The sequence below is a fragment of the Tachypleus tridentatus genome, chromosome 1 (assembly GCF_004210375.1).
Source record: "Tachypleus tridentatus isolate NWPU-2018 chromosome 1, ASM421037v1, whole genome shotgun sequence".
Lineage (NCBI taxonomy): Eukaryota > Metazoa > Arthropoda > Merostomata > Xiphosura > Limulidae > Tachypleus > Tachypleus tridentatus.
The window spans coordinates 5,588,868-5,614,296 of record NC_134825.1 but is presented as its reverse complement, the minus strand read 5'-3'; the positions used below and the strand labels follow the sequence as shown (position 1 = coordinate 5,614,296).

Below are 25,429 nucleotides of genomic sequence, written 5' to 3'. Positions count from 1 at the left end.
GATATTCAATGAAGAGTAAGATAACAGATAACAATGAAGAGTAAGATAACAGATATTCAATGAAGAGTAAGATAACAATGAAGAGTAAGATAACAAAGATATTCAATGAAGAGTAAGATAAAGATGTTCAATGAAGAGTAAGATAAAGATATTCAATGAAGAGTAAGATAACAGAGATATTCAATGAAGAGTAAGATAACAAAGATATTCAATGAAGAGTAAGATAACATCAATGAAGAGTAAGATAACAGAGATATTCAATGAAGAGTAAGATAACAAAGATATTCAATGAAGAGTAAGATAACAGATATTCAATGAAGAGTAAGATAACAGAGATATTCAATGAAGAGTAAGATAACAGAGATATTCAATGAAGAGTAAGATAACAAAGATATTCAATGAAGAGTAAGATAACAGAGATATTCAATGAAGAGTAAGATAAATAAGATATTCAATGAAGAGTAAGATAACAATATTCAATGAAGAGTAAGATAACAAAGATATTCAATGAAGAGTAAGATAACAAAGATATTCAATGAAGAGTAAGATAAAAAAGATATTCAATGAAGAGTAAGATAAAAAGATATTCAATGAAGAGTAAGATAAAGATATTCAATGATATTCAATGAAGAGTAAGATAACAAAGATATTCAATGAAGAGTAAGATAAAGAGTAAGATAACAAAGATATTCAATGAAGAGTAAGATAACAAAGATATTCAATGAAGAGTAAGATAACAAAGATATTCAATGAAGAGTAAGATAAAGATATTCAATGAAGAGTAAGATAAAGATATTCAATGAAGAGTAAGATAACAATGAAGATATTCAATGAAGAGTATAACAAAGATATTCAATGAAGAGTAAGATAAAAAGATATTCAATGAAGAGTAAGATAAAGATATTCAATGAAGAGTAAGATAACAATGAGATATTCAATAAGAGTAAGATAAAGATGTACAATGAAGAGTAAGATAACAGAGATATTCAATGAAGAGTAAGATAACAAGATATTCAATGAAGAGTAAGATAACAAAGATATTCAATGAAGAGTAAGATAACAGATATTCAATGAAGATAAGATAACAGATATTCAATGAAGAGTAAGATAACAAAGATATTCAATGAAGAGTAAGATAACAGAGATATTCAATGAAGAGTAAGATAACAAAGATATTCAATGAAGAGTAAGATAAAGATATTCAATGAAGAGTAAGATAACAGAGATTCAATGAAGAGTAAGATAACAGAGATATTCAATGAAGAGTAAGATAACAAAGATATTCAATGAAGAGTAAGATAACAAAGATATTCAATGAAGAGTAAGATAACAGATATTCAATGAAGAGTAAGATAACAAAGATATTCAATGAAGAGTAAGATAACAGAGATATTCAATGAAGAGTAAGATAACAAGAGATATTCAATGAAGAGTAAGATAACAAAGATATTCAATGAAGAGTAAGATAACAGAGATATTCAATGAAGAGTAAGATAACAGAGATATTCAATGAAGAGTAAGATAAAGAAGATATTCAATGAAGAGTAAGATAACAAAGATATTCAATGAAGAGTAAGATAAAGATATTCAATGAAGAGTAAGATAACAGATATTCAATGAAGAGTAAGATAACAAAGATATTCAATGAAGAGTAAGATAACAGATATTCAATGAAGAGTAAGATAACAGAGATATTCAATGAAGAGTAAGATAACAAAGATATTCAATGAAGAGTAAGATAAAGATATTCAATGAAGAGTAAGATAACAAAGATATTCAATGAAGAGTAAGATAACAAGATATTCAGAGATATTCAATGAAGAGTAAGATAACAGAGATATTCAATGAAGAGTAAGATAACAAAGATATTCAATGAAGAGTAAGATAAAAGAGATATTCAATGAAGAGTAAGATAACAAGATATTCAATGAAGAGTAAGATAAAGATGTTCAATGAAGAGTAAGATAAAGATATTCAATGAAGAGTAAGATAACAGAGATATTCAATGAAGAGTAAGATAACAAAGATATTCAATGAAGAGTAAGATAACAGAGATATTCAATGAAGAGTAAGATAACAAAGATATTCAATGAAGAGTAAGATAATAGAGATATTCAATGAAGAGTAAGATAACAAAGATATTCAATGAAGAGTAAGATAACAGATATTCAATGAAGAGTAAGATAACAAAGATATTCAATGAAGAGTAAGATAACAGAGATATTCAATGAAGAGTAAGATAAAGATATTCAATGAAGAGTAAGATAACAAAGATATTCAATGAAGAGTAAGATAACAAAGATATTCAATGAAGAGTAAGATAACAAAGATATTCAATGAAGAGTAAGATAAAGATGTTCAATGAATAGTAAGATAACAATGATATTCAATGAAGAGTAAGATAACAAAGATATTCAATGAAGAGTAAGATAAAGATATTCAATGAAGAGTAAGATAAAGATATTCAATGAAGAGTAAGATAACAAAGATATTCAATGAAGAGTAAGATAAAGATGTTCAATGAAGAGTAAGATAAAGATATTCAATGAAGAGTAAGATAACAAAGATATTCAATGAAGAGTAAGATAACAGAAGATATTCAATGAAGAGTAAGATAACAGAGAAATTCAATGAAGAGTAAGATAACAAAGATATTCAATGAAGAGTAAGATAACAAGGATATTCAATGAAGAGTAAGATAACAAAAGATATTCAATGAAGAGTAAGATAACAGAGATATTCAATGAAGAGTAAGATATCAAAGATATTCAATGAAGAGTAAGATATCAAAGATATTCAATGAAGAGTAAGATAAAGATGTTCAATGAAGAGTAAGATAAAGATATTCAATGAAGAGTAAGATAACAGAGATATTCAATAAAGAGTTAGATAACAAAGATATTCAATGAAGAGTAAGATAACAGAGAAATTCAATGAAGAGTAAGATAACAAAGATATTCAATGAAGAGTAAGATAACAGGGATATTCAATGAAGAGTAAGATAAAGATATTCAATGAAGAGTAAGATAACAAAGATATTGAATGAAGAGTAAGATAACAAAGATATTCAATGAAGAGTAAGATAACAGAGATATTGAATGAAGAGTAAGATAACAGAGATGTTCAATGAAGAGTAAGGTAACAAAGATATTCAATGAAGAGTAAGATAACAGAGATATTCAATGCTTTCCAGCATCCAATAACTATGACTAATTCTAATAAAAGATATGTAGATATTTAAAGAGTCAAACCATTTTTAAGAAGAAAGGAAATAAAAGAGATCGTCCAGTTGTCCCCAAGAGTAAAATCTTTCCAGACTTTTATATTAAATCTTTGATCTAATGGAATTTACTCTTCGTCGTGTGTTAAGCCATAAAATCCTAAATGTGTTAAAATACTATTTTTCTTTTCTCAAATCTCGACATATTCACTCTTTTTCTGTTTACTTCTTTTACTTGTTTAGTGTTAGATCTAAGAACAATAATAAATAATAATTTTTAAGAAAAGTTTTAATTCGTCACTTTGAGGCCTGTTCCTAAAACATCGTGTAGCTTTATGGTGAACTTTAATCTGAATACACTGTATTTATATTCATAACGTTCAGTTTCTCAAAGATCACATGAACGATTTTATGAATAGTTACACTTTAATATGTCAATTATTATCATCATTTATAATGAGTGTAAGTGGATAAAGTGAACGACTGTGTCAACGTTTTACACGTGGGAGTCACTATTTTACTGTATCAGACTTATAATACCTAATACGTTATAATATTCAAAGATGACAGAGACGACTCTCTGTTAAACAAATGTTTCTGACATGTGTCAAATACTTTGAATAAGTTTATCAAGATGGAATGAGTCATTTGGTTACTTAATTATCGATTTGATACAGCAGATAATATAACATTATGCCTAAGGACTGAACATTTTCTGAATATAAAGTTATATTGTATGCACAGAAGTAAGCTAAAACTTATATTCCACTGAATATGGACTAATTTATTGACTTTGGCCATGGCAGAACTAGAAGGATAGTATTCAAATGATGTATATGTGTGTTTCTGTTTAAGAAATTGTTATTAAGTGAATTTCTTACCAAATACAAATCATCTTGGAAAAGTAGAAACATCAACCATATCTACATGTGAAGCGTGACTAGATTGTTGGAAAGAGCTTTGTCACAGTTTATATAAAGGGAGAGTTAGACAGCCAAGACATTGAGAAATCTATTGGAAATTCCTGGTTATAATCTGGAAATGTTTGTATTTCTATATCCCAGGGTTAGTAAAATTCCACAACGTACCATACAATGAACATTTCATATTAAAACTTATCATTGTTGTGTGAACAAAGAGAGTTAGCAACAATATAACATCTACTTTGTTTACACGACAATGATACGTTTTAACAAAGTAGAGAACAATTTTATTTTAACTGAAGTTTTAATACCCATACCAGCAGTCTTGAGAATACAGTAAACAGTTTTATATGTTACACATGCATGAGGTGCTTTGCATGGTAAAACAACTGAAATTGAAAATATAGAACACATAAAACGAATGATTCTTGTTCCTATATATATATATCACAGTATCATTTCTGTCATACAAAACGACACGCTAACCATAGTGGATAAAGCAAAGATGATAAACCACCTGCGACAACATCATCAGACCTTTCTTATGTAAGTTGTGGAACCAGTTAAAATTAAAATGAATGACAATAAAAAGTGAGATATCCTTCACATCCTTCTTCAGAAAACTAAAATCCTGTTCAGCTTAATGTGCTCCAGAGAAGATTTAACGTGAAATAATCCTGAAATTATTGATTAGTCGAAGGTTGATCCTAAAGAGTAACACAATTAACCTGATCAATGGTGTACTAAGAAAATGAAAGAATTTTAACCGTACTGGATACAAGTCATTTGCAAAACGATTACCAGATACGAATATTCTCTTAAAATTGTTGGAAATGCATACAGATGGATAAATATAAAATATAATATACCAAAACATTCACACGTTATATATCTAAATGGGTCCATATGTATCATTTAGAAACTTGTTTCATGACTTTCGTTATTAACAATTGTCAGCGTCTTAACCCTAGTAATGTTTGAAGCCGCCTAAGAATTAACTTCGTCTCTTGTAAAGGATAAATATCACTGCTGTTATAAAGACACTGTCGATGGTAAATTATATAGAAATAGTTGGCAGAAGTTAATCAGACCTAATAACTGATATTTAATGTAATCAAGTATCATACGTATGTATTATAATTCTTATTTTTGTGGTGGTTTACAGCTTTTATTTAAATCTGTGAAAGGTAAATCCATCACTCTAAAACAAATCATTCAATTGTTAAGTCTTCAGGATACATTCGGTTCACACAAACCAGTAATATATGAATTTTCAAGAAACCAAGTGACTGTTGCAAGGACTGATGAACAACAGAAGACTGACTTGGTAGATTTCTCTAACCTAAGTCATTATAACAATCAGTTTAAGAGTTTACTGACGTCTGTTGATGTGTTTTTTAAATATGAATGGTTTTCGTCACTCAAGGATAAGAAAGATACAGATTATCAAACAGAAAACCTTTTAACTTCATACAGATGCGAGAACAGAAGTTACTTGTCGATTGTTTCAATGTTAAGTAAAGTGCAGGACGTTTTATTCTTTACTATACATCATGAAACACAAACGACTACAATAAAAACAATTAATCACACTATTAAAAGAAAATGTGATGTTATTTTCCTGGTCTTAGATCTCAGGAGTATATTACTATACTGAAAAACATGTTCGGTGCCTATAATCAGTAGTACACCTGAAGTATTGAAATTACACTAGTGGATGTTAATCACCTTAATCAGTCTGTGGTGTGGAAAAGACTGAACAAATCACGCACCAAAGTAAAATTTCAATTCAGCATTTGTGAATTACCAAGAGCATACTAATAAGGTGATGTATTAATTTAACAAAAGGATATGTGCCTAGATGGAGAGATGAAATATTTATGATCCACAATAAAATAAAGAGATATTTACCAGAGGGCGAACTGCAACACTATCTTAGAGAAAAATTATAAGATAAACTGTTAGGGAAGCGTAACTCCATAATTCTTTATTCAGTATGAGCCAACTGTAAATGGCGTCACCTGCTGACAATTCCATAAACTACCAGAAATATTTTACCAAAATCTGTTACTCATCTTCCAGGACCTATCATCCATGAAGGTTTATTGGAAGTGACCTTAGCTGAATTACAGTATCCACATAGATGGCGTAACGTGCCTAATGGTCATCTTGCTTTTCTGGCTTCACTCTGGTACCATAATTAATTACATTAAACTAAAAAAGAACCTAAAGATTTGATTAAAATATTTAACCAAGTAGGAGAATCGGTTCCTAAACCAGACAATGCACCTATAATTACTTATTGTTCGTTCACCCGAAAAGTAGATGTGACCATAAATGATGGGAACTCTATAACATTCCATCTTAGGCTATCTGTACTACTTGGATCATATGATAAAAAAGTCCACTATAGTTGCATATAATGTTAATATGCACAGCAGGTTTTATTCATTCTGTGTTTAATCATATATTGTGGAACCTACTATTGTTCGTGATGTAGATGTATCAATAATACAGATATTTCCAGCTAAAGTCAGAATAGAAAGGTTTCTTGAAATATTTATAAATCTTCATTACAGGTCTGTTTCTGGACAGTTTCCAGACTACTGAGAATGATATGAAAGATGAAATAAATTGAACTGGGGCACATGAAAAGTACCTTGCTACCACGAATAAAATGGTTTATGACGATTATTATGATTACTGAATGGAAAACATTTTACCTTATGCTGGTAGCCAATGGCAGTGGTGTCATGGATTGAGAGACATGTTGAGTAACCTGTTTTATTTAACTATAGCATTTCTGGAAAAAAGGTATTAGTGTTAGGGAAACAAGGTGTTCAGGCATTCCTAAATTTATCATCAGATGTCAAACAAGAAAGATTTTTTACTGATTTTATGAAATGATGAGCAAATGAAGGATCTCGAAATGTCAGGCAGGGTTTTCCATCTGGTATGATGCAGAAACAGAAAGGTCCTGTGTTCAGAATGTCTAAGGCCAGGAGGCAAGGAATATCAATCTACACTCTTCTGACAAGGAATATCAATCCACACTCTTCTGACAAGGAACATCAATCCACACTCTTCTGGCAAGGAACATCAATCCACACTCTTCTGGCAAGGAACGTCAATCCACACTCTTCTGGCAAGGAACATCAATCCACACTCTTCTGAGAAGGAACATTAATCCACACTCTTCTGACAAGGAACATCAATCCACACTCTTCTGACAAGGAACATCAATCCACACTCTTCTGACAAGGAACATCAATCCACTCTCTTCTGACAAGGAACATCAATCTACACTCTTCTGACAAGGAACATCAATCTACACTCTTCTGACAAGGAATCATTATCTTTCCAAAAGATGAAAAGTCGCACAAACTTTCTTTATCTTCTTCCCACTTAAACCATCCCCAATGGCACAGCGGCATGTCTGCGGATTTACACCGCTAGAAATCAGGTTTTGATACCCTTGATGAGCAGAAGACAGATATGGCTCCATTGTGTAGCTTTTTGCTTAACTTCAAAGAAACAAAACAAACCACCATTGATGAAGATTAGTAGACGAAATGTTATCATCTGTCATTAGTGACCAACAGAGGACCAATCGAATTTTCCATATCGGGATCAGTGGATGAATGTTTAGATCTGGTACAATCATTACTTCATGTATAGGCATAAATGTCAATACAACATGGAAACAACATAAAAGAGGATGAAGAAAACTCTGAATCTGTCACCTTGTTTCTAAGATCTCTGTTTTCTTAAGTGGATGTGCACATGAACGACAAACTCATTTAAGACGTACATCAAAGCTTCACTGTGCTATAATGAAGGAGTCGTTTGAAATCGTCTATGTGGATAAAGAACAAGGGGGTATTTTTGACGATCTCACCTTTAATGATGGTAAAAATTAAAAATATCAAATACAACACATAAATACACATTGTAGCCAAATAGTCTGCTGAATAATCGACAACACATGTAGACATTTTTTGGCAGATCAAGTTCTTTTCCGATGTTGTAAGACTAAAACCATTCCTCGTACAAAGTGAAGACTTATTTTATGTCAAATGCAAATGATGAACTGAGATTCAAGGGTATTGAACAGCACGTTTCAATCTACGCTAGAATAGTCAAGATAGGCCTGTATGTCACACAGTAAACCACTTCAGAAAGGAACAGTTTACTATCCTATGTTCACTAATAACTTTCAATCTCACCGGTAACCTTACAAACATTTACTGATAATGAATTTTTAGGTCAAGTATCTAAACGTCTTGTTATAGAAAGTGGACATTGGAATTCAAAACTCATACAATTACAGTACCGATTTCATTGCAAATGAATGTGGTTGGAAAACAGAATCCCACTTGACCTTTACAACCAGATATTCATGCTGAGCCGTATTCACGAAGCCATGACACATTATTTAATGGAATGGTAAGACAGTATTAAAGAGCACGGTATTGATACAGGGTTTGAAGAATACTTGGGAGAACATATACTCTCAGATTTTAATCTTGTAAGAGATATGTTTGCTGGAGATTCTCACTTCAACTTGGTGAAAGACGAAAATTTACGAATCGAAGAATGTTTTGGTAGTACCTCATCAAACATTTTGAATTTTCTCACCTATGTGGAAGTTCAGTCAGTTTTAGAAATTGTTTAGTCTAAGAACATCACAATAAATGTTTAAGAAACTATGGATAATACAGAAACTTATTCAATACTCTCATAAGATTTTAGTATGCGAAAGAAGGCTGGAGATATATTTTCCAGTGAACAACTATCTGATCATTCAGAAAAAACAAACAACAACAGTAAATCAATAATCTGGATCTAAGTCACAAACTTAATTGTGACTGGATCTGTGTCACTTTGGTTGGTATGGTTAAAACTTCCTGCACATAACCTCAAGAAGAAACTTACAATACAAACTACTGAAGAACCGTATTCGGCTGTGTGCAGATACTGTTGTATATATTATCTCTGATGAAAAATGTAGAAACGAAAACTGTTATCTAAATTTGAATTTCATAAAGATGTTAATGATATATTTGTTATTATTTTGTTTCAAAACATTTCCACGTAAATACATCTTCAAAAGTCTTTTTATAGTGTGCAATTGTCTTGTATGGTCTTTTTATGAATATCAGATTACAAAAACTTTGGTGTGGGAAAAGAGTAGCATCAAAACGAAATATTTCGTCAAGAACTCTTTTTACCGCCAAGCTTATAAAAAACACTTAGAATGCAACAAAAAACACAAACAAATAATAGTTTTACTTGTAGCGTTTTAAGGCATATAATTAATTATAGACGTGTAAACTACAGTGTTGGTTACGTCATCAACCTATGGAATTATATTACTAAGGTCTTTAGTACGATTAGCAACACGCCATCTGGGGAGTTACACTTCTTTTTTAGGACTATAGAAGATAAACTAACATAATTATAAAAAGTACCAGATACAACTCATATTAAAAAAATAATTTTAAGACTTCTATTGTTAATGAAATTAAAACTATGAGGCAAATTATATGCTGTCACACATATACATCTGTTTATCAGTATCCTTTTCTGGTGTTTTGTTTGTGAACTATCCAATCATTCATCATAAATTACCTCATCATCTGCGTCCTTCTCTAGCGACACGCTACCTGGTGTTAATTCGTGGACTTTACCTCCACTTCCATCAAAATTCCTTCTGGATTTGTTTTCCCTCTCAGCTGCACCCTCTGGTGCTACAATGTGGTACTACGACATTACGCTGCTATAATTTTGAATAGCGACATATGACTGTCGTGACATTATACCGTCGACAATAGGATGCAGCAATGAATTATTTCAAGGTTTTCAACATGTATAAATATTATATTGTTAAAATATAAATGCAGCCATTATCGCGTCAAAGAACATTGAACAAGAAAGTTACGTCATACAATTTGTACCGGTGCAAACATAAATAAAAGCATACATATCTGCTATATAGTTATAGTCTTTTTAGCCAAGAAATTATTCAGTTGCTTTCGTTATACAGTTTTATTTTTAACAAAGTTTAGTGCGATAGTTTATGAGTTCAGTAAAATTTTGAAAATAAAGTCGTTCACTGGGCTATCAAATGTTTAATTTTAATAATATCATTTTTGCTGACTGTGAAATGTCACAGTAGGTCGTATGTCGTAACGTCTCTGACCCTTCTTTTCTATTGCTTGTGACAACCAATTCGCATATAGTAGTTCAAACTGGGCACAGAAACGCTGTCCCAATTACTTACGTTCTCTAACCTTTTTAAACCCACCTCACCGAACAAACATTAACCTTACTTAACCAACGATTGTGATACCTGTCGTCCCATATAGAGCATCAATGTTTTTCATATCGAATTTATTAACGTTTTGACACTTACCTTGTCGAACCCAGAGTGACCAAGGGCAGCATGTGGACCTTCGTCACCCTCCTTCTTTTGAATAACAAAATTCCTCTTTACGGGTCCTTGCATCTTCTCCTTCTGCATGGCTTCCATCATTGCTTGTCGTTTTCTTTCTGCCTCTTGGAGTCGTTTTCTCTTTGCCTCAGCTTCCTTCTGTTTTTTCTCCTCCTGGTGTGTTGAAAAGAAAGAATGATCATTTTAAAAGAGTTAACAAAATATATGTTTATATCTGTAGTTTTAATCTGGCCTCAAGATGCTGAAATGTTCAGATATTTTTCTGAATATATTATTAATATTCAAAGTTAATTCAAACAGATTTCTATATATAGGGTTTTTATTGAAGCCGTACTTATTTCCAAAGTTATCAAGTGTTTTTTTCCTAATAAAATATTCACTTTATTCGTGCTTGTTGTGTATGTCTACATATCGCTTCGTGACAATATATTTTAGATTATAAAGTTCACTTTTACCTAATTCATGGTATGACAGCTGTCGAAATTTATTATTTTTGCATTCATTTTAGCAAAATAAATCTTTTCAGCTTAGAATATTATTTTCAAGCATGAAAATGTATGTGCGTGTGTGTTATGTATATATGTGTGTGTTATGAATATATATGTGTGTGTTATGTATATATGTGTGTGTTATGAATATATGTGTGTGTTATGATATATATGTGTGTGTTATGAATATATTATGTGTGTTATGAATATATGTGTGCGTTATGATATATGTGTGCGTTATGTATATATATGTGTGTGTTATGTATATATGTGTGTGTTATATATATATGTTATGCGTTATGTATATATATGTGTGTTATGTATATATTGTGTGCGTTATGTATATATGTGTGTGTTATGTATATACTGTGTGTTTATGTGTATATATTGTGTGTTATGTATATATACGTGTGTTATGTATATATGTATGTGTGTTATGTATATATATATATGTGTTGTTATGTATATATATATGTGTGTGTTATGTATATATATGTGTGTGTTATGTATGTATATCAACCCTTAGTGTTAGTAAATATTATTATTTTTCATAATGATGTAATTGTCAGAGTGCTTTAGGGTAATTGCTTTTATACGTATAGACATTGCAGTGAAAGTGCACAAGTGCTATCATTTTTATGCATATTGATATAACTCCAAAAGTGCTTAAGGGTTATTTTTATATATATATATTGAATTGAAGCTTAGACATCTAATGTTATTCTAATTTTACATGTTAATTCTAAACTCAAACACTTGAATGCTAACTTCCTTTTTCTATACTGATGTGGTTCTCAGACCTGTGTCTTACTACAACTTTATATACATTTATACATCTCGAAAGGATATTTTACACAAAATGTTTATATATAAATGTTGTTAAGTTTGACTGATGTTACTTTTCATAAACTGTTTTGACTGTCAGGACACAGTTTAAATTCTACACCAGTGATATCCATGTCACTTACTGCTTCTTTTTGTCTCATCTCTTCCTGTCTTCGCTTCATTTCCATCATCTTGGCTTCTTCTTCTGCCCTTAGTGTCTTCCTTCTTGCCTAAATCATTCATCAAAACAATCTAGGTTGTTAAATTTGAAATATTCAACCGATATTTTAAAATATAAGTTACATTATTCAGATCCTTTTCTCAGTGAAAGTACAGAAGAATTTAAATAGTAGTCCACATACGTTAAGTTTGCCATATCCAGTACAGAAGAATTTAAATAGTAGTCCACATACGTTAAGTTTGCCATATCCAGTACAGAAGAATTTAAATAGTAGTCCACATACGTTAAGTTTGCCATATCCAGTACAGAAGAATTTAAATAGTAGTCCACATACATTAATTTTGTCATATCCAGAACAGAAGAATTTAAATAGTTGTCCACATACATTAAGTTTGTCATATCCAGTACAGAAGAATTTAAATAGTAGTCCACATACATTAAGTTTGCCATATCCAGAACAAAAGAATTTAAATAGTTGTCCACATGCATTAAGTTTGCCACATCCAGTACAGAAGAATTTAACTGGTAGTCCACGTACATTAAGTTTGTCATATCCAGTACAGAATAATTTAAACAATTGTCCACATACGTTAAGTTTGCCATCTCCAGTACAGAAGAATTTAAATAGTAGTCCACATACGTTAAGTTTGCCATATCCAGTACAGAAGAATTAAATAGTAGTCCACATACATTAAGTTTGCCGTATCCAGTACAGAAGAATTTAAATAGTAGTCCACATACATTAAGTTTGCCATATCCAGTACAGAAGAATTTAAATAGTAGTCCACATAACCTAATATTGTTCATTTATTTGTTTTTTAACATCGATTATATTTATATAATTAATTATTGTTAATGTTCTATATGAATTAACTTTACTGTCAATCTCAAGAAATGGCGAACCAGCAAGCTTGTTTTATCATTCAACGAAAGAAAACTGGATTAGTTATTCCAAGAGCTTACAAGTGAAATCAAAGATGAATAAGAAATAAGATATTAATTACGCTACATCTGAAGTAAAAACATATGAATCATATGAATCACGCTACATCTGAAGTAAAAACATATGAATTACATGAATCACGCTACATCTGAAGTAAAAACATATGAATTACGCTACATCTCAAGTAAAAACATATGAATCACGCTACATCTGAAGTAAAAACATATGAATTACGCTACATCTCAAGTAAAAACATATGAATCACGCTACATCTGAAGTAAAAACATATGAATTACGCTACATCTCAAGTAAAAACATATGAATCACGCTACATCTGAAGTAAAAACATATGAATCACGCTACACCAGTCAAATTCGGTGCCTTCAAAGTGTTTTTCTCATTATACCTGTTGGATTTAGTAACTAAATATATACTATATACTTACATATATATTATCAGCAAAACCTGTGTATCAACCAACATAACGTAATCAAGGATATGTAGGCAGTTTATCTTATGTCCAAGTTGAAATTGTAGAATTTAATAAAAGCGTAGGTAAGTGAAACCAAAAATTGAAAGCTGTTTTATTCATGACACTGAGCTAAAGATAATTCATTGTAATCTAAATTTTCTTTTTTATAACCATATTCGTTAATATGTTGTGTATACCAGTTTTCAATGTCTAATATCATCTGAGATCATATGAGCATTGGAAGTATATACTACAGTGTATGGGTATTAAAAAACGATTCGACCTTCTTAGGTCATCTTCAGGTTAACAAAGAGGTCGAGACGTTGTTCTGTACTTTATTTTAATAAAAGTTTTAATACCCATACCAGCCGTCTTGAGAATACGTTTTTACTTAAGTGAGTTTCACGTTATCACCCACAATATATGGCAGCAGTGTTTATAATAAAATATTTTCTCAGGAATGTTTTTGATGATTGTTTTACACAAATTTCTTCCTTGGAGTTAAAAAATAAACATGTAAAACACAGGAATAAAAATATTCAAAATTTCCATTTGCACTACGTAACCTGAAAGTTATTTCATATAAAACAGTGTTATGCTAGTGTTAGCTCTCATAGCGCATAATCTAAGTAGTTTTAAAAAGTAACTGTGCAATATTGTAGTCGTTTAAATTCTCCATACATCATGTTAGTGTGTGGGAGGCGAAATCCGACTGATGATTGGTTGTTTACCTGTGACGTTCATTAGTTCTAGAAATTTCCGCAGGGTGTCTTCATTTGCCATCAAACTTAATTTCATCGTAAAGTGCCAGTTTACAAGACTTGTCACGAGATATTTAATCATAATTATATTGTAAACTAGCACTTTCTGAAGTGAAAATCGCGCGACTTCCTAGTTTTTTGTTTTTCATTTCCGTGTTTAGTCATCATGGTTGTTACTCACCTGTCTCTCCTTCAACTTCCGCAGTTCTTCCTCTTCCTTCTGTCTTTGAGTTGCCGCTGTTCCAAGTACTCCTGCCACATGGCCTGCTCCTCCTCCTTTTTCTTCCTTGTTTTCTCCTAAAAATCAAACCCGTGTTAATTTGTAAAAATAAACCAATATCGTAGTAATAAAGTAGACGAATAAAGCGAACCCTCTACCTGAGCACTTGTTAAAAAGATTTGAAATGCAATACAACAAATTTTTACTATAAAAATCTGTCCATCGGATAAAAAGAGACAATTTTACTTTATCTCTCTATTGTCTTAATTGTTCGAGCTGACAGTTCTGTTAGAATTTGTAGTGCATACTGTAGGTATTTAGACATTCTGCTATCAGTAAAGCTAGAATAAACAAACGACTTTTGATTTCCACAAGATAATAACAAAAATGTTTATTATTACTGTTATTATTTGGAAAATAAAAGACGGTTTTATCACAAATTGTTTAACAAAAACCTTTGTCTATAAAATAGTTTCTTGATAAGAAATTTCCATGATATTGTATATACTATCACCAGCAGTATCACCTCATTTCCATTATTGTAATATCTTAACACACCCTAATACCAATCAGATAGAATGTATTATCTTAACCCACCCTACTACCAATCTTATAGAATGTATTATCTTAACCCACACTACTACCAATCTTATAGAATGTATTATCTTAACCCACACTACTACCAATCTTATAGAATGTATTATCTTAACCCACACTACTACCAACCTTATAGAATGTATTATTTAACCCACACTACTACCAATCTTATAGAATGTATTATCTTAACCCACACTACTACCAGTCTTATAGAATGTATTATCTTAACCCACACTAATACCAATCTTATAGAATGTATTATTTTAACCTACACTACTACCAATCTTATAGAATGTATTATCTTAACCTACTACTACTGTCAGTCTTATAGAATGTATTATCTTAACCCACACTACTACCAACCTTATAGAATGTATTATCTTAACCTACACTACTGTCAATCTTATAGTGTATTATCTTAACCTACTATACTGTCAATCTTTAGTGTATTATCTTAACCTACACTACTGTCAACGTTATAGAATGTATTATTTTAACCTACACTACTGTCAACTTTATAGAATGTATTATTTTAACCTACATTACTGTCAACCTTATAGAATGTATTTTCTTAACCCACACTACTGTCAATCTTATAGAATGTATTATCTTAACCTACACTACTGTCAATCTTATAGAATGTATTATCTTAACCTACACTACTGTCAATTTTTAGTGTATTATCTTAACCTACACTACTGTCAACGTTATAGAATGTATTATTTTAACCTACATTACTGTCAACCTTATAGAATGTATTTTCTTAACCCACACTACTACCAATCTTATAGAATGTATTATCTTAACCTACACTACTGTCAACTTTATAGAATGTATTATCTTAACCCACACTACTACCAATCTTATAGAATGTATTATCTTAACCCACACTAATACCAATCTTATAGAATGTATTATTTTAACCCACACTACTACCAATCTTATAGAATGTATTATCTTAACCCACACTACTACCAATCTTATAGAATGTATTATCTTAACCCACACTATTACCAATCTTATAGAATGTATCATTTTAACCCACACTACTACCAATCTTATAGAATGTATTATCTTAACCCACACTAATACCAGTCTTATAGAATGTATTATCTTAACCTACACTACTGTCAATCTTATAGTGTATTATCTTAACCTACTATACTGTCAATCTTTAGTGTATTATCTTAACCTACACTACTGTCAACGTTATAGAATGTATTATTTTAACCTACACTACTGTCAACGTTATAGAATGTATTATTTTAACCTACATTACTGTCAACGTTATAGAATGTATTATTTTAACCTACATTACTGTCAACCTTATAGAATGTATTTTTTTAACCCACACTACTACCAATCTTATACAATGTATTATCTTAACCTATTCTACTGTCAATCTTTAGTGTATTATCTTAACCTACACTACTGTCAACGTTATAGAATGTATTATTTTAACCTACATTACTGTCAACCTTATAGAATGTATTTTCTTAACCCACACTACTACCAATCTTATAGAATGTATTATCTTAACCTACACTACTGTCAACTTTATAGAATGTATTATCTTAACCCACACTACTACCAATCTTATAGAATGTATTATCTTAACCTACACTACTACCAATCTTATAGAATGTATTATCTTCATCCACACTACTACCAATCTTATAGAATGTATTATCTTAACCCACACTAATACCAGTCTTATAGAATGTATTATCTTAACCTACACTACTACCAATCTTATAGAATGTATTATCTTAACCCACACTACTACCAACCTTATAGAATGTATTATCTTAACCCACACTACTACCAATCTTATAGAATGTATTATCTTAACCCACACTACTACCAATCTTATAGAATGTATTATCTTAACCCACACTAATACCAATCTTATAGAATGTATTATCGTAACCCACACTACTACCAATCTTATAGAATGTATTATCTTAACCCACACTAATACCAATCTTATAGAATGTATTATTTTAACCCACACTACTACCAATCTTATAGAATGTATTATCTTAACCCACACTACTACCAATCTTATAGAATGTATTATCTTAACCCACACTACTACCAATCTTATAGAATGTATTATCTTAACCCACACTACTACCAATCTTATAGAATGTATTATCTTAACCCACACTGCTACTAATCTTATAGAATGTATTATCTTAACCCACACTACTACCAATCTTATAGAATGTATTATCTTAACCCACACTGCTACTAATCTTACCTCCATGGCGAGTTCTGCTTCAGATACTTTCGGCGCCTCTTCAGTTCTAGAGATTGAAATTAAAACTTTTTAATCATATTTTACGTTTATAAATCTAGAAGTTCATTATTAACATTAAAGTCTTTCTGCTTCAGAATTCATGATAATTAGAAGTCTGCTTTAGTTTTATTTCCTTCTATTTTAAAAGTTAGTTTCAATCAGTAAGTGTGTGTTTAAAAACTATTCGTATTTCAAACCTTCTTTATTGTAGAGATTATATGCAATTGTTTATTAAAACAGAAAAGTCCTTAAATTACCAACCACAACTGCCTGTCTCATTTAACGTCATTTATTTATTAAATATACATTAAATTTAATATTAATTAAAATGCACTTTGAGGAAAAACCAAATATATAGCCCGTACTTAAGAACATTTAAAATAAATCTGGTTAAGAATCCGTTATAAGTGTTCAAAGTTAAGAAACCGTTAAAAGTCTTCAAAGTTAAGAATCCGTTATAAGTCTTCAAAGTTAAGAAGAGGCTCTCTGAAAACAGAATGTTTTTCGTTTTTATCAGATTTACTACTTTTGTTTTGATTTTCTTAAAATGAAATAAACTATCTTACATACATTAGTGATTTAAGATTATTTAAAATATCAGTGTGATAAGTTCCAGATGCAAATTCTCAAAGAGTTAGTAAGGTTAATGTATACTGTCAGCTAATATGAAAAGTAATATTTTGTAGCATAAATAAGGTCGTACTTCTGGTGTTTAATATTAGCAAAAAGAAGTAATATAAAAATACCACCAAACTCGTAACTAATGCAAATTCAAAATAAAAGACTTTCTCAAAATTATGCAAGTGTGATGTATGCAAATAAAAGATGAGAGACATAAACAGCATACATACAACCTGAAAATACTAATTACTCTGTCGTTCCATTTCAATCCGTTCTACATAAACTCTCTTTACAAGAACAGCTATTCAAACCATTAAATTTGGTTAATTTGTATCTCCGAACAGTTAGCTATTTAAACCATTAACTTTGGTTAATCCGTATCTCCGAACAATTAGCTATTTAAACCATTAAATTTGGTTAATCCGTATCTCCGAACAATAGCTATTCAAACATTAAATTTGGTTAATCTGTATCTCCGAACGATTAGCTATTCAAACCATTAAATTTGCTTAATCTGTATCCCCGAACAGTTAGCTATTTAAACCATTAAATTTGGTTAATCCGTATCTCCGAACAATTAGCTATTCAAACATTAAATTTGGTTAGTATATACCTTTCAGCAGTTAGTTTATCAAACCATTAGGCTTTGTGGATCCTAATTTCTTAATAATTAGCTAACGTAATGAACAGGTTTTCATTATTCTTAATTTCCCTAACGACAAGAAGAAGTGAAATCGTTATTATTATAATGACTGTGCTTAGCTAACTTTACTTCCATAATATGTATATAATAATAACTATAATAGACTGTCTTTGAGTCGCTAACGTGTATTATAACAACTATAATAGACAGTCTTTGATTCACTACTGTGTATTATAACTATAATAGACAGTCTTTGATTCACTACTGTGTATTATTATAACTATAATAGACAGTCTTTGATTCACTAATGTGTATTATAACTATAATAGACTGTCTTTGATTCACTAATGTGTATTATAATAACTATAATAGACTGTCTTTGATTCACTACTGTGTATTATAACTATAATAGACAGTCTTTGATTCACTACTGTGTATTATAACTATAATAGACAGTCTTTGATTCACTAATGTGTATTATAATAACTATAATAGACTGTCTTTGATTCACTAATGTGTATTATAACTATAATAGACAGTTTTTGATTCACTAATGTGTATTATAATAACTATAATAGACTGTCTTTGAGTCGCTAACGTGTATTGTAACTATAATAGACAGTTTTTGATTCACTAATGTGTATTATAATAACTATAATAGACTGTCTTTGAGTCGCTAACGTGTATTGTAACTATAATAGACAGTTTTTGATTCACTAATGTGTATTATAATAACTATAATAGACTGTCTTTGAGTCGCTAACGTGTATTGTAACTATAATAGACAGTTTTTGATTCACTAATGTGTATTATAATAACTATAATAGACTGTCTTTGAGTCGCTAACGTGTATTATAACTATAATAGACAGTTTTGATTCACTAATGTGTATTATAATAACTATAATAGACAGTTTTTGATTCACTAATGTGTATTATAATAACTATAATAGACAGTTTTGATTCACTAATGTGTATTATAATAACTATAATAAAATGTCTTTGATTCACTAATGTGTATTATAATAACTATAACAGACTGTCTTTGATTCACTAATGTGTATTATAACAACTATAATAGACAGTCTTTGATTCACTAATGTGTATTATAACTGTAATAGACAGTCTTTGATTCACTAATGTGTAATATAACTATAATAGACAGTCTTTGATTCACTAATGTGTATTATAATAACTATAATAAACTGTCTTTGATTCACTAATGTGTATTATAATAACTATAATAGACAGTCTTTGATTACGTTAATAGTTTAAGAAAGGTAATCGAACCTATTGGTGGAACAAAATAGATCGGAGGAGTTAGAAACATCCATTTAACAAGCGAGATGTTTGTTTTCTCAACAAGGTAGACAGTGGTTTCAAAACAAAAACGAATGTTTGGTTCAGGTCTTGAACCATAAACACTTGTTTTGGAAAAGATCTTTGAGTGAAGATACATTACCGCTTTATGCAGGTCGTTCGAATTTCAGTTCAGGGTTTGGGGGTTATATTGTTAGTTTTCAATTAAAAGGATTGTCTCTTCGAGAAACTGTGCACAAACAGAAGGGCACGTGAACGTTCATACAACTAACATACAAATTACAGAACTTAGATCAGTTGTAGCGAGTGCGCAGCGGTTCCATAGAGAACTTACATCTTCTGCTGGGAAGTGGACCTAGGAGAAGAGAAGTGAAAAATCTGTTTTGGATTCAGTTAACACACATTCTCTGAACACTGAAGAACGTGGGTAAAAGGAAACACTAGTGAAATTAATCAATGTTGTCAACATAATAAGAAAATATATTAGAACGGGGATATTGTGGCGAAGCCCTTCATATCCAGACGAGGTACTGTGATATTTCTATAGTGGATATACTGATTTTCTGCTTTGATATTCCAGTTTATAGACGCTCGTGTGTGTACATTTAGTCTCTGAAAGGTTTTACGCAAAACCAGCTAATTATTGAGGTTGTGTTAGTAGCTTCCAATTAGATTGTATTAATCAAGCATTTGTTAAGCTTATATTCCACAATCTAGTCTAGAGCGGTGCATGACGTCATAATGAATAATTAAGCGTCCTTACTTTTTCTGGTCCCTGGATCGCAGGAAGACGCCACCAAACGGCGAGAGAGTAAATAGGCATAAATATTAGATACGAAAGGTTTTATAAAAGTAGAAAAAATAATAAAATTATGTATTTAAAGTAACGTCAACAATGGAAGTTTGAAGGGTCATCGCCAAAGTTATAAAAAATAGAAACACATAAAATAGGTTGTATGTTTAAACCTGATTTTGTTGCAATAGGTCCTATTATTAATTTTGTTCTGTTATTAATTTTTCTAATTTAAATCGAAATAATGATATACATATAAAATACATATACACTGTTAAAGTATGTCGTATTACATTCGGTATAGTTTCATATACTAATATATCGTATTATTTATGATTACTTTCATTTTCTTAATGCAATAAATAAATATTACCTTTTATTTGTTTACTATATTTTAATTAATCCAAGAAATTCTGCTAAATATATTTTACAGCATTTGATTGCACACGAGTTACTACAGGAAGTAGGAAGTTGCATTCACTCACTTTACTTCCTCTTCCTCCTCTTCCTCTTCCTCTTCACTGTAACAGAATAAATATTCAGTATGCATTTATTAGTTTACACTAATACTTCTTTATTTTATTAGAAGACAATTAATTTTTATTGGTAAAACTAAATTAATAAATCATTCAAAATTAAATTATTTAAACTAGCTCCTGATAGGGACTTAGGAACGCTGTCAGGTAGCATTCGTTATCTTACTTAAAATTTAGGAAAAACAACACATAATCATTTACTATTCAGAAGATAACTAGTGTTTTGGTAACAAGGTAAGTAACGTTGTAATCCAACATATAGGCGATAACACAGTGTTTAAGTAACACTGCCGCCTAACACCTTACTGATAGCATAGTGTTTAAGTAACACTGCTGCCTAACACCTAACTGATAACACAGTGTTTAAGTGACACTGCCGCCTAACACCTAACTGATAGCATAGTGTTTAAGTAAAAGCATTACCTAAAACTTAGATGATAGCACAGTGCTTACGTGTTAGGTCTTTCTTATGTATGGATTGGATCTTTAAAGTCGGTCCCTGTTACACGTTTGCGATACATTTTAACAATAAGCAAACAGCACATAGTTCACTTGTATTAAAATAACACACAGTAAAACAAGTCAAACGTATATGAAAGTGCTCGTCACACAGTTAATTACCAGTTGTGTTCATATTTCTATATAATCGTCTTTTTTTCGTCAAACTTCACACAGGGTTGTTATTTACTTAATAACACAATGGACAAGAAAAGTATTCTTCTTTGCTCTGTTACAACAATGCAGTTGATGATATTTCATTTACGTTACACTGTTGGTTACCACACTTGTATCCACAGCTTTAAATAATTGCCACTTTTCATACAAAATGCAGATAAGGTGGTTTTAATTACTTCATAAAACAGTTAAGAAGACAATATTTTTTCTCTAATTTGTTATTACAATATAGTTTGCGATAATTTTACTTTAAAAGTCACAACTATATGTATTTATGGTTAAACTCACAATCACAAGGTCTAAATTTTTCTATCTCCCTATAAAACTAACTCGTTATCTGTACAACGTACTCAAGCTACATTTTGTATGCGAATTTATAACCTGACAGAGGCCTAGAACATTCTACACATTACGAGATATTATGATGAAATAACAGTCAACCAGACAACAAGAAAACATAGAAGGCTCTAGTAACATGATACAATAATATAACAAATCACAATAATTGAACAACAAAACATATGATCGTGACACAGTTATATAAACAAACTTGTGCTAAACTAACGCCTTTGTCCTTCTTCGGTACAACTGTAAGTCTATGGATTTACAACGGTAAGATTAGGGGTTTGATTCCCCTCAGTAGACTCAGCAGATAGCCCGATGTGGGTTTGCTATAAGAATACACACACAGTAACGCCTTTAAAGAAAACTAAATTTACCAACTATGCTGTACTTAAAGCATCTAAATCATAACACTCACATCAACTGAAACAGTTGTGTGTATCTAACATTAAATAACATTTTCCTTCAACATCTAGATGATAACACAGTGCTTAAGTAACATTTTCGTCCAACATCTATGCGATAACATAGTTTTAAGTAACATAGTTGTCAAACATGTAGGGAATGAAACAGAATTTACGAAATGTTGTCATTAAACATCCAGGTGATAACTGTTTACTAAACAGCATATCGTAACATCTAGGTGATAAGATGGTGTTTGAGTATTATTGTCGTCTAACTTCTAGGTGATCAAATGGTTGTAAGTAATGAATAAAAACCACTTAACCCAAGTGTGTTTGAAAGGTGGACCTTCCTTTTTCAGGGGTAAATTGGGAATGATTGTGTAACTAATATATGTATAAATGGAGTTAAGTAACATCAAGTAGCTCATCCGGTTTTTCAGGAAATCTCTGTTTGTTTACGTTGTAGCCATCTCATTTCCGGTACAATGTAGCTGATGGTAAGAGTATGTATGAGATGCTAAGGATATTTTAATTTATAAATGGCTAAATATAAGTATATTTAAAACTATACTTAAGTGTTTAAGTATACTGAAGGTGGCGCCTGTAGAGTGATTGAAAACGTTATATTATACTTATCAATTGATAAAAATATATAAACAAATATCTTTAACAAATAGTACGTTTTTAAAAAAATTCAGCTCTCATGTTACATGGAAAACAAAGAAAGAATAAATTTATATGCAAAAACGGCTCGTTTGGGCTGAGAAAACACTTTTACATAGAAGACCGAAGAAGGTCGAAACGTTGTTCGCTCTTCTATGTAAAAGTGTTTTCTCAGCCCAAACGAGCCGTTTTTGCATATAAATTTTCTCAACAAGTGGGTTTCTCGTCATCACTGAAAGAAAGAATAAAAATGGTTTTTCTGACACAGATACAACATTGATACATGTTCCGCTATGTGTATTAGTTTTAAGTCCCACTTCAATACCACTGAGGGTAACATTGATGATGGAATGATCAGGTTGGTCAAAGTGTTGGGAGATCTTTTTCAGTGTTGGTAGTAGACTTATGATTTGGGAGATCTTTTTCAGTGTTGGTAGTAGACTTATGATTTGGGAGATCTTTTTCAGTGTTAGTAGTAGACTTATGATTTGGGAGACCTTTTTCAGTGTTCGTAGTAGACTTATGATTTGGGAGATCTTTTTCAGTGTTAGTAGTAGACTTATGATTTGGGAGATATTTTTCAGTGTTAGTAGTAGACTTATGATTTGGGAGATCTTTTTCGGTGTTAGTAGTAGACTTATGATTTGGGAGATCTTTTTCAGTGTTAGTAGTAGACTTATGATTATGGAAACGATCTTTAAGAATTATTTGTTTCTATCCTACATAATTGGCTATGGTACAAGATAAAGGGTGTTTTTTGTTTCACAAGTTAGTTATTTGAATATTTTAAAGTTTCTCTGATTGTGTTTTCTAAAAACGAGTCAGTGATTTTAATGAACTTGTAGGTTTGACAACGAGCTTTACTGAAGTAATGACAACCATTTTTTGATAGGATGTAATTTAGTTTTGTGTGAATAAGGATATCTTTTAGAGTTTCTTTTTGGTGTTTTTTGGAAGAAGACAACGGTAACTTCAGGAAATGTCTGTTTAAGACGATCATTCAGTTGTAGAAAATGAAAATGTTATTTTTTTTACTGAATTCGTGAAACATTTCTGAGTTTAAACTAATTGATAATAATAAGATGAATTATATTTCAAAGTTTAGTATTGCTCTGATGTTCTTCCACTGAGTTTCATTAGTCTTTTTAGTTTGTCTGTTGATTTCGGTATCTTTATATCCTCTGAGTAGCATGGTTTGTTTTAGATCCTTTGTGTGTTTTCTATAGTATCTTTCATCCGAGCATATTTTCTTTATTTAAAAACTTGAGTGTAGGTAATGTTTAGTTTAGATCGTATGTTTTCTTATAGCAAAGCCACATTGGGCTATTTGCTATGTCCACCGAGAGAAATCGAACCCCTAATTTTAGCGCTATAAGTCCGAAGACTTACCACTTTCCCAGAAGGGGACGTTCAGTGTTAGAAGGATGATAGTTTTTATAATGAAGGAACTGTGGTCTGTCTGTTGGTTAACATACAAGTCAGTGTGTAAAATTCCGTCTTTAGAAAACTATGACGTCAAGAAAGTTGACCTTGGTAGGTGAGTAATCACACATAAACTTGATTGTTTTGTAAGAGGAGCTTGAATATGAAATACATTCAAGTGATTTAAGACCGGCTGTCCAGATGAAAAATATATGATCCATGTAGCATTTCCATGTATGATGTTTTATAGAGCTTAGTTGTAAAAACTTGTTTTCAATATTGAAAATTGTGATTTTCAATTTCCTCTGAAAAAGATAAACCCACCTTTCGAAAGTACTCGGGTTATAGGGGTTTATTTATTTATACCAAGACTTCCTGAACCCACGTGTTTTTCTATCATCATGAATAGTTTTAAGTAACATCACTGTGTGTGTGTTTTCATTCAGCAAAGCCACCTCAGGCTATCTGCTGAGTCCTCTAAGGAGAATCGAACCCCTGATTTTAGCGTTTTACTATCGGGGAACTGACTTCATTGTTAAAAGGTGTTTAAGTAGTGTCTCTACGACAGTGTTATCTAATAACACTTAATGTCAATAACTCTAAAACTTAAATATAGTGAGAATTG

At 30.9% G+C, this 25,429-nt stretch overlaps 1 pseudogene across 1 annotated transcript in view; it reads right to left on the bottom strand.

The window, feature by feature from the left end:
• Positions 1–25,429, bottom strand: part of LOC143235573 (uncharacterized) — a 60,733-nt pseudogene that overhangs the window by 26,320 nt on the left and 8,984 nt on the right. Inside the window, exons 3-8 of the transcript XR_013019336.1 lie at positions 21,248–21,283; positions 20,304–20,324; positions 17,348–17,393; positions 14,449–14,564; positions 12,054–12,140; positions 10,559–10,750 (exon numbers count right to left, since the gene is read on the bottom strand). The product of XR_013019336.1 is annotated as an uncharacterized LOC143235573 (transcript). The remainder of the gene's footprint in view (positions 1–10,558; positions 10,751–12,053; positions 12,141–14,448; positions 14,565–17,347; positions 17,394–20,303; positions 20,325–21,247; positions 21,284–25,429) is intronic.